Source organism: Haemaphysalis longicornis, unplaced genomic scaffold, assembly GCF_048455015.1.
Source record: "Haemaphysalis longicornis isolate Haplotype H1 unplaced genomic scaffold, Haemaphysalis longicornis Haplotype H1 scaffold_11, whole genome shotgun sequence".
In the NCBI taxonomy this organism is placed as follows: Eukaryota; Metazoa; Arthropoda; class Arachnida; order Ixodida; family Ixodidae; genus Haemaphysalis; species Haemaphysalis longicornis.
In genome coordinates this window covers 115,394,273-115,404,252 of record NW_027526214.1, presented here as the reverse complement: position 1 = coordinate 115,404,252, position 9,980 = coordinate 115,394,273, and positions in this window count along the sequence as shown.

Sequence of the window (9,980 nt, the reverse complement as noted above, 5' to 3'; positions counted from 1 at the left end):
CCATGTTGGCCACCTGACGTTCGTTGGTTTCATCTCACTGCGTCGTGCGGTTGCAGAACACGCTGTGCAATTCTAGTATTACGCGATAATTGCAGATTTATTGTAGCGAGCATGCACTCCCTGCTGAGCACAGCTGCTTGAATTTCAATTTAAATCTTTTTTGGAGTCATAATCGACAGCTTCTGTCCACACGACGGTATCTTCTGCGTACTTGGCGAAGGGAGCACCAGACTCTGTTTTTCTGAGGAAACGAAAACTGCTGTCAACAAGGAAGTAAATTTTTCAAAAGTTTATACGGTCCCTCAACCTGACATCTCTGGGTTTGTAGCACACTGAATGAACACGCATCTTGGCATGGGAATCCTTGACTAGTACCGTGGAAGTTTATCTACCGGCTGCGCACGTTCACAAACTTTTGCGAAGTGCTCACAGACTCACCAAAAGTATGGAGTACGCGAAAAACGCCTCGACGATCTCATAAATCTGACACGTCTCTACAAGAAGATCAATGAATACCAAAAATTCTTCAGTCTGAAACTTTTCTAACCACTGTTTTCCTTATTGCAACTACCTAGGACACAGCTCCTTGTCCAATGCCTGATATGGAGAGTACTAAACCCATTGGATACCTGGACTCCACCTTCACTTTATGCCAGCTCCAAGTAGCTGTCACAGGGAAAGCCTAAGTCAGCACAGGGCGAGCACCAAATAAAGTGGCACGAAATTCATAACCGATGACTCAATGGGAACGAGGCACTTTTGGCTCTCCTAAAGCAATCCCATGACACGGGAGAAGTTCTGACCACCTCAAAATGTCTACTATAGCCAAGCCGGGCAAAGACCGTCATTAACCTGAAGATCTCGGGCGTATTGCTTTATACCTGTCCTATGCAAATTAATAGATGGAATAATCAATAAAAGGCTTAAAGAATATCTCGAGCAGACTAGTTGGCTTTTTCACTCCCTGACTTGCTTTCGCCCTTATTTGGAAAAGCATGGCTATCTTTGGCTTCGTCGAGATGTTAATCGAACATCCCTGAAAAATACTCCTGACTACTCGGATGGTCTCGATGTTCACAAGGCTTTCGACAAGATAATCCAAGAAAGCATAGTCCTCGGTTTGGCGACTGCCGTCCCAGTGAAAGGCGCAGGACTGGGTTGGTTGCTTTCTAGAGCATCGACGCATTCGTCTCAACCCGCTGGACGCAACGCCCAAGGCCTACTACTACCTTAAAAGAGGCGTTCCTCACGGCTAGGTTTTTCTTTGAGCACACTTTCAAACATCTGTGCATCTGGAGAGGATTTTTCCTACTTGTTCATAGTGGTAAATTGCGTACTAAGAATCAGTAGAAAAATGTTCTGCAGCTGCTCAGAGCCTTGAAGCCGTGCTTCAAGAAGTGGTGTGTTTTATGGCATTGACAGGCTTCAAGGAGAGCCAACCATACAGCTCCAGCCAGGCGCAATGCCTACAGTAACTTCCACTCGTCGGTTGCCGATTTCCCTTAAAACACCCTAGAGGCTGACAAAAATTGAATGGTTATGAATAACATTATTTTGCATATGGCGAAACGAAGAGACTTGGAGCATTCAATTGTCATCGTTACCAAAAAAGATATAACTGTGCGGATATTCCTCGACCCAAGAAAATAAATGCCCTGTGACGCGACATCATTTTTTCAATCTAGTTGCAGACGAACGGTTTGCACGGCTGCGGTCAGTACCAAATGAAATGCGTTCTTGTAATCAATAAATACCGTTTAAAGGGTTGTCGTGTACTGTGCGGGCGTTTATGTCACTTGGTTTACGACATGGATGTGATCCATGGTTAGTATTCTTCCTTATCCCAGCGTGCTTTCTTTGTTATTTGGAATGCAGGCTGTCAGCTGTTTGGCTAACTGTAACCTTGTTAAAAAGCTTGTAAACAACTGTCTTTAATCTGATGAGTCTGGAATTCTCTGATCCTCGTGGACTCCTGTCTCGTGCTGCAGACTAATGCAGGCATATTTCTAAGTTATGGGCCCTTTTTCTGTCTTCAATCGTTCCGGAAACAGTGCAGCAAGCTTTTTCAGAACAAAATCTTCTCAAAAAAGGTACGGTTATGCCATGGGCACCTTCCACTTTTTCTAATTTCATGCATTTGAAAGCTTTTCAAAATTCCTATGGAGTTACTAGTGGAATATTGCAAGTGCAAGGTGTATACTCAGTAGTTACCTGTCTCTAACGTCAGTGACCTGGTGTAGAGTCGTTTTACTACTTTAATGAGGTCGTCCATGTTGCGTGTAATGTTTCTATACTGACCGCAGCCATTTAGATGTAATAAAAGACCAGGTAATCAATAAAACCTACATAATACTTCTACATAACATATCGAGGAGATGCACGGGTCGCATAACCCAGCTCAAGCAAAGGGTAAAATACCATATCTCCAAAACTATTTGCAGCATGTACGAAAGAGCTTTTTAGTAAGCTTGACTAGAAAAACACAAGATTAATGAAAAACTAGCAATACTTGAGCAATTTCAGTTTTTCAGGTAATATATTGTTGTTGAGTGGTACTGCAGAACACATGAAAAGAAGCTTGTGGAACTGCAATGAGGAAGGGTGGTCGTGGGCTACAAATAAATATGAATTAACTGAAGGTAATAAAGAATAGGCATTGAAAATATTGCCTTCTTCGGCTTAGCCAACGAATCGCTAGAAGTAACAAAATGTAAATACCCCGCAGAGAAGGTGAGCGCTAACCCCGACAACAAGGGAGAAATTTAGGGTAGAAAAGGTATGACTTGAAGATAATCTAGCAAGCACTCCTAAATAATGAAATGTATGCTACCTCTTTTACTAAGAAAATCTACAACCAGTGCATACTGGCGTTAAGGACGTGTGAAGCTGCAACATAGCTCGAAGTTGGTCCCGTATTTCTTAACAAATACCCAACCGCTTCGAGATCTTAAGTTTGAGGTAACACCGTGCTGGACTCCCAAGAATACTTATACTTAAGCATTCAACAAAAACAAATATGAAAACACCACCAGTCTTGCACAACTGCGACACAGCAGAGTCTGTTTTCTCATCGACAGATGCAGGTGCCAATGAAACCGGAAGAGTCCTCCATCCGAAAAGACACCCTGTACAATATAAATATGCAGCAAGACTTAAGAATGAACAATAACATTATTGTCATCATGTACAAAATACAAACTGCCTGAGGACTCGCGTATTATGAATACCATAATGAATACACAAAATAAAATATACAGAGTACAGAATTCACGAATTACTTCAGCAAAATGGCGATATGCCCAAATAGAGACGGAAGTGTTAGCCGTTATGTTTGTTTGCCAACTGTTTAACGACAACACCTTTGGTCGCGGGGTCACTCTTCAAACAGATCAAAATCCACTCACCTCACTTCTGGGTAAATACGTTCAATGCCTTCGACCCTAGCCTTACACTTTCAAATTTGTGCACGTGCTCCGCAAACAACTGACAGGTGCGAAGACACTACTCTTGCTCTTGGTGCAGCCTAAAGTAGAAAGGCTTCGGAACAAGAGTACGATGTTTTGACCTGTACCTTGGTGCAAAATGAACGTCGAACCTTTCTGTAATAAAACACTGTACAACTACTTGTAGCGTACTCCAACGTTTCGCCTCGCATATTCAGAATGATTGGCCTCACGAGATCTAGAAAATTCCTGCAGTGGTTACCCCATACTACTCAATCAGAAGCAAACTCTTCACCGCTGACCTTATTCAGTGTACGATGAACGGCATGTTGTGCCCAAAGCTAGTGAAAAAAAAGTAGTCTCAAGGCTGAATATGATGCACCGAGACATCGTCTCGTGTATAAATACAGCTCGCCAGAGCATCTTGTGACCCAGGAACACCCAGGATATTTCGCATATATCAAACTGCGAGGTTTGCCAATTTTATCAGCAATTGTATAAGCCAGAAGCACTGCTTGGCAGAGATCTGTCAGTGCTAACGTGGGAGACACTGGAGTTTTCCCACAGGAATGGTGAACCCTATATGCATTTAGTGGACTACTATTATATGTTTGTAGAGGTCCATATGTTGCAATAACCTCAGCCTCCGCTATCGTCACAGTGGTCAGGGATATGTATAAACGTTTTAGAATACCCTCAGAAGTCGTGACTGTTCAATGTACTTCGTTTGATTCTACCGAGTTCAGAATGGGATATGACCTACAGCCCTACAACGCCTGATTTCCCTCGATTAAACAGGCAAGTTGAGTAAGCTGCCTGAAAGCCTGAACGCAATGTCTGCAGGTGAAAACTCTAGCTGGTGCGGATGAATATCAAAGTGATTGCAATGAATGGTTTCCTCTTCACAGCTAAGATGCCTACCGGAAGGAGGTTGAAAATGTTCAATCTAACTCAGCCTAGTAGATTGCTGCCGACAACCTGCTTAAGTTGTCCCAGAGACAACTTTACAGAAGGAAATTGGCGCCGCACAAACAGGCTAATCAGCATGCTCTGCACGTGCCTCAGCTAAGCAAGAAAATGCCAGTGCGGTTTTTGCACCAAAAATGGGCGAAAGTGGTCGTAACACGTGTAGGCCAACAGCCACTGAGGTATACCGTTACAGCATCCAGTGGCCAAGTGTACATACACAGCCTACACAACTTGCGATTGCGACACTACATAGGGGACCCCCGGCGACACCTCGACACTAGAATAACATTTATTAAAACAGAAGATTAGCCGCACCATTTACAACCACGAGCTTCCCCAGCTGACGCTCCTCAGGCAATAAGACTGCCCAATTGCCATTGCCCCAGAAGAAACTAGTTTAGGATGGACAGTGAGACTTCCCCAAGAGGCGGTTTGTTGAGATTTTGTTCATTTGGTGTGTATCCTTTCATCTTCTGTGGATGCTTGTTATGCATGCTTGCCGGCTTATCCTAAATGCACTTGCATCTTCTGTTATTTAGAAATGCCCACACATTGGGGGTTGGGCAATCACCAACAACCATTTCCTTTCATTTCACTTATTTACTCTAAGGGCCGTACAGAGAGAAGTGGCGTTTTTCAGGGGTAAAAAGTAATACAGCATATAATATTGCCGGAAACCATCTAAGGTCTTGTTTATTTATTGTTTGTTTTTACTGAACGCACCTTCAACAGGTGGGACGATGAAGAAACTATCCGGCATGTCTTCTTTAACTAGAAGATGAAGCTCGAACATGGTTCGAGAACCATGAGAGCTCTTTGACCGACTGGACTATATTTAAAAGTGAGTTCCTGAAGACCTTCACTACCGTGGTTAGAAAAGAGCTAGAAGCGCTTTTGCTTGAGTCTCAAATGCAGCACCACAGCGAAGTTGTCGTCATCTTCGTTGAGGAGATGAAGGGATGTTTTGGCCGTGCGGACACCGAAATGACCGAAGAAAGGAAGCTCAGGTTTCTAATGCGATGAGTGAAGCAACAGGTTTTTGCTTGTCTTGTTCGTAACCCACCGAAGGTGGGGGCTGAATTCGCGTCTGAGGCGACTGCGATGGAGAAGACACTTGAAGTTACAACGAGGCAGTACGACCGCCCAGCCAATGCGAATGTTTCGGAGAAGATCAGTGCCGGGGTCATTAGCTCCAATGCACTACGCGAGACCATTCGTGAAGTGTGATGGAAGAGCTGCAGAAACTTTTCCGGACGCCGCCGCAATCCCAAGTCGTTTGCCTGATTGACGAGCTCCGAGAAGTTCAAAACGCTTTGGGAAATTCTGTGCCGTCCAAAGTACACTCCGAGCCACAAGCTATGACATACTCCACGGCTGTTCGTCGACCTCGCCCTGCTTAAACACGTCGTCAAGAGGGCCCGCCCTACCGCCGCCCACTGTCGCCCGCCCGACCCCCTGTAGTACGAAACCGGACGCCGAGGACGACTGACGTATGGCAAAAACCGGATAATCGTCCTCTGTGCTACCACTACGGATAGGCAGACCACATCTACCATCGCGGCCCATAAAAGAGACTCGGACTTCGTGGTTTCTCCGTCAAAACACAAACCGCCCGACCCGGCTAGCGCCAATCTGAGATTGAAGAATACCTTTCCAACACCAGCCCTGAACCAGCCGGTTTCAACCATTCGCCGTCGCCTTACCCGTACCAGTCGCCGGACCGCCGTAGCAGTGCTGCTTTTGCATGAGGAAGGGTGGGCTGGGGGAACTAAAGGAAGCAGCTTCTGGAGGTGAAGTCGCACAACGGCGGAAAAACAAAAACCCTCCAACGACGCAACGATTCGCCGAAGACTAACTCATGACATGCCCTCATCCCGGCGACCCGATCTAACCTTGAGGTGACTCCCTAACACGACAACAGCCACAAGGCGCGACGCTTATCCGAGATGACCGAGCCAGCCGCTGCGAAGATGACGACAAAGACGCGCACAGTGCCCGACCGTCAACACGCACAACCCGAGATGCGACGACCCGACAAACCCGGAACTCGAGGAAGGCGCCGTCCGACGTCAAGGTGTCCTTTGAGGGCTTTGATGCAGTCGCGCTTATAGACACTGGAGCCGATTACTCAGTAATGAACGAATCATTCGCGTCTAAGCAGAAGAAAGTCAAGACCATATAGGAAGCTCCGCACAAACGCACAGCAGGAGGACACCTTTTGACGCCAAGTGGAACGTGCCCATCGGGCGCCACCACAGATTGCACCACGTACCCTCTTGCGTTCGCCATTTTGCCTAACTCCTCCAGCGACGCAATTCCCCGAATGGACTTTTTTACGGAGAAGGGAGCAATCATTGATTTGCACAGCAAGTCGATTACTTTCCCCTCCACGACGCCGCAGCCGAACCCCGAACACTATGCTGCTGTAAGGAACGTCACCTCACCCTGTCACCCGGCGCAAGCTTGATGATCTCCATCTACTGTGAAGGTGCTGCTCCTGAAGTCGACGCTATCGCGGAGAGTGATCAAAGGTTACTTCTCTACCGCTGTGTGTCTGTCGCAAGAGGCATTGCGCGGTTTAAGCAACGCAAATACCACGTTATGGTCAACAAATTCACCGAGGAGTACCAGCATTTAAACAGGGGTGCCGCAATTAAGTTCCTCGAAGAAACGCAAGAAGCATGTGACGTGATCGTAATCGCCGACTTTGAACGCGCACCCGAAGATACCTTCAAGCTTCCGCATCCCTGCAATGTCAATCTGGAGCTACCGCAAGAAGAAACGAAGAAGTTAGCAGCTTTGCTGCGTCGCTACAGCGAGTGTTTTTCATCGAACTCAAAATTACGTCAGAAACTTCTCGCGAAGCATCGGATAATAACCGAAGATGGAGCCCGACCTACACGACAGTCACCGTACCACGTTCTCTTCACACGAACGCGAAGCCATCCGGAATCAAGTGGACAACATGCGGAGCGACGACATTATACAGCCATCGGAAAGTCTGTGGGCTGCATCGGTCGTACTCGTGAAGAAAAAAGACGGCACTTTAGGCATCTGCGTTGACTACCGGCGACTGAACAAAATCACCAAAAAAGACGTGTACCCCCTGCAAAGATACGACGATGCCTTCGACCCCCTCTGCCACGCGAAGTAATTCTCATCAATGGATCTGAAGACCGGCTACTTGCAAATGGAAGTGGACGAGAGAGACCGAGAGAAGACTGTATTTATATCCCCGGACGGTCTAGTTCAAGGTGATGCCGTTTGGGCTGTGCAAGGCGCCAGCAACGTTTCGGAGAGTAATGGACACTGTGCTAGCTGGCCTGAAGTGGCACACCTGTCTCGTAGACCTCGACGACGTTGTTGTATTCGACAGAAATTTTGACGCAAACCTTCCAAGATTGTTATCTCTACTCGAGGCTTAACTCAAGGCTTTAGCCTTAACCCCGTCGGGGTTAAGGCTAAAGCTTGGAAAGTGCCGCTTCGCTTACGAGGAACTTGAGTTTTTTGGTACACGTCTTCAACGCCGAGGGAGTCCTGCCCGACCCGGCCAAAACATCAGCCACAGCGAACTTTTAAGACGGAAAGACAAAAAGGGCATGCGAAGATTTCTCCGAATATGCGTATATTACCGGTGCTTCGTCGAAAACTTCGCACGCATTACAGAGCCACGCACGCACCTGGAAAAGGACAGCACCCCTTTCGCCTGAAAAAACGGCCAAGAAAAAGCATTTTGCGAGCTGCAACAACGCCTGCAAAACTCCCCCGTGCTCGCTCATTTCGACGAAAACGCCGCAATGGAAATGAATACCGACACCAGCGATGTAGGCTCGGGTGCCGTTCTCGTCCAAAAGCAAAGCGTGTGCAAAAAGTAGTCGCCTTTGCCAGCCGTGGTCTGTCGAAGGAGAAAAAAAAATTACTAAGCCTCTGAAAAAGTGTGCCTTGCTATTATATGAGCCATTTCAAAATTTCGCCCATACGTGAATGCTAGACCTTTCAAGGTTGTAACAGACCACCATGCGTTTTGTTGCCTCGCCAGTTTGAAGGACCCCTCTGGCCTTCTTGGGCGATGGAGTTTGCGCCTGCAGGGGTTCGACGTTACAATCGTCTACAAATCCGGCAGCAAACGCTCAGACGCCGACTGCCTGTCCCGCACCCCCCTCGACCCACCACCACAAGACTGCGATGAAGACAGCGCGTTCTCCAGAGTCGTTACGGAGAGCGACCTAGCCGCCCAGCAGCTTGCCGACCCCGACTTGCGAGTTATGATCGACTACCTGGAAGGACGCAACGTCACCGTGCCTAGGGCGTTCAAGCGGAACTTACCAGCATTCAGCCTCAAAACCTCCGTCCTCGTCAAGAAGAATTTCAGCCCCGGAACGAGAACGAATTATCTACTTTTCATGCCCGCAGAGTTCTGTGACGAAATTTTGGAAGCGTGCCACGACGATCCGTCTTCCGGGCATCTCGGCACAACTCGCACTATTGCAAAAATGAAGGCGAAGTACTTCTGGCCCCGGCTTACATACCCACTACGTTCGGAGTTGCCATGACTGCAAGCGATTAAAAACGCCGCGAGAAAACCTGTCGGCTTTCTGCAACCAATTGTCGTCCCATCGAGGCCCTTTCAACAGATTAAAATGGACCTTCCAGGCCCGTTTCCTACGTCGCAATCACAGAACAAGTGTACTTGTACCGACGGACTACATGACGCGCTACGCAGAGACCACCGCTCTTCCGAGGGCGACTGCGCAAGAAGTCGCAAAGTTCTTCATAAACCAAGAAGTCGAACACCGCGGACTTGAAATGAGCTGGGTCGGTGGTAGTGATTACAGATGCGGGAAGGTGATTTCATTCGGAGCTGGCTCTGGGAACGAAAGTGTAAAAATGCAGATTTGTGTCGCTGATAGGTACTTAAACCTAGAACTTATGATCAGTCCGGTGCGAGACAAACGATTGTACAAAAAAAAGTGGTGGTTTTAGATATTATTTCTAAAAAAAATATTTCGTGGAACAAACACAAACGGGAAATGGCTCGCCTTTTAACAAGATCAGGAAGGTTCAATGTTGGTTTCATCTGAGTGATACTTGCTGTTCTGGAATAACTGCATAGTACAAAAGGAGCCGCACGGTTTTAAATAGATTTGAGACGGGTGATTAGGTTCTTAGCATGCGGATACCATATGCAAGAATCGTGTTCCATGTTTGATCGAACGAGGGTTTATATGGTAGAAGTTTTAACGATGGTATAGCTGAGGAAAAGTTACGCCGAATAAAGCCGGGCATGCTGTTAGCCTCGTTAGTAATGCACTCTAGATGTGTGCACCAACAATGGTCACTGGAAATGTGAACGCCAAGATATTTGTATGTGTTAGCGGGGTCAAGCGGGGAATCATTCAAAATATGTGTGGGCAGTTCTACTTTTGTTTCAGATTTTGTTATACGCATTGTCTTACATTTACCGACAGTAAATATCATCACCCACGTGTCACATTAGGCACTTACGTCATTGATATTGTCCTGCAAAATAGAAATGTCAGATATATTAGAGATTTTTCTATAAACTAC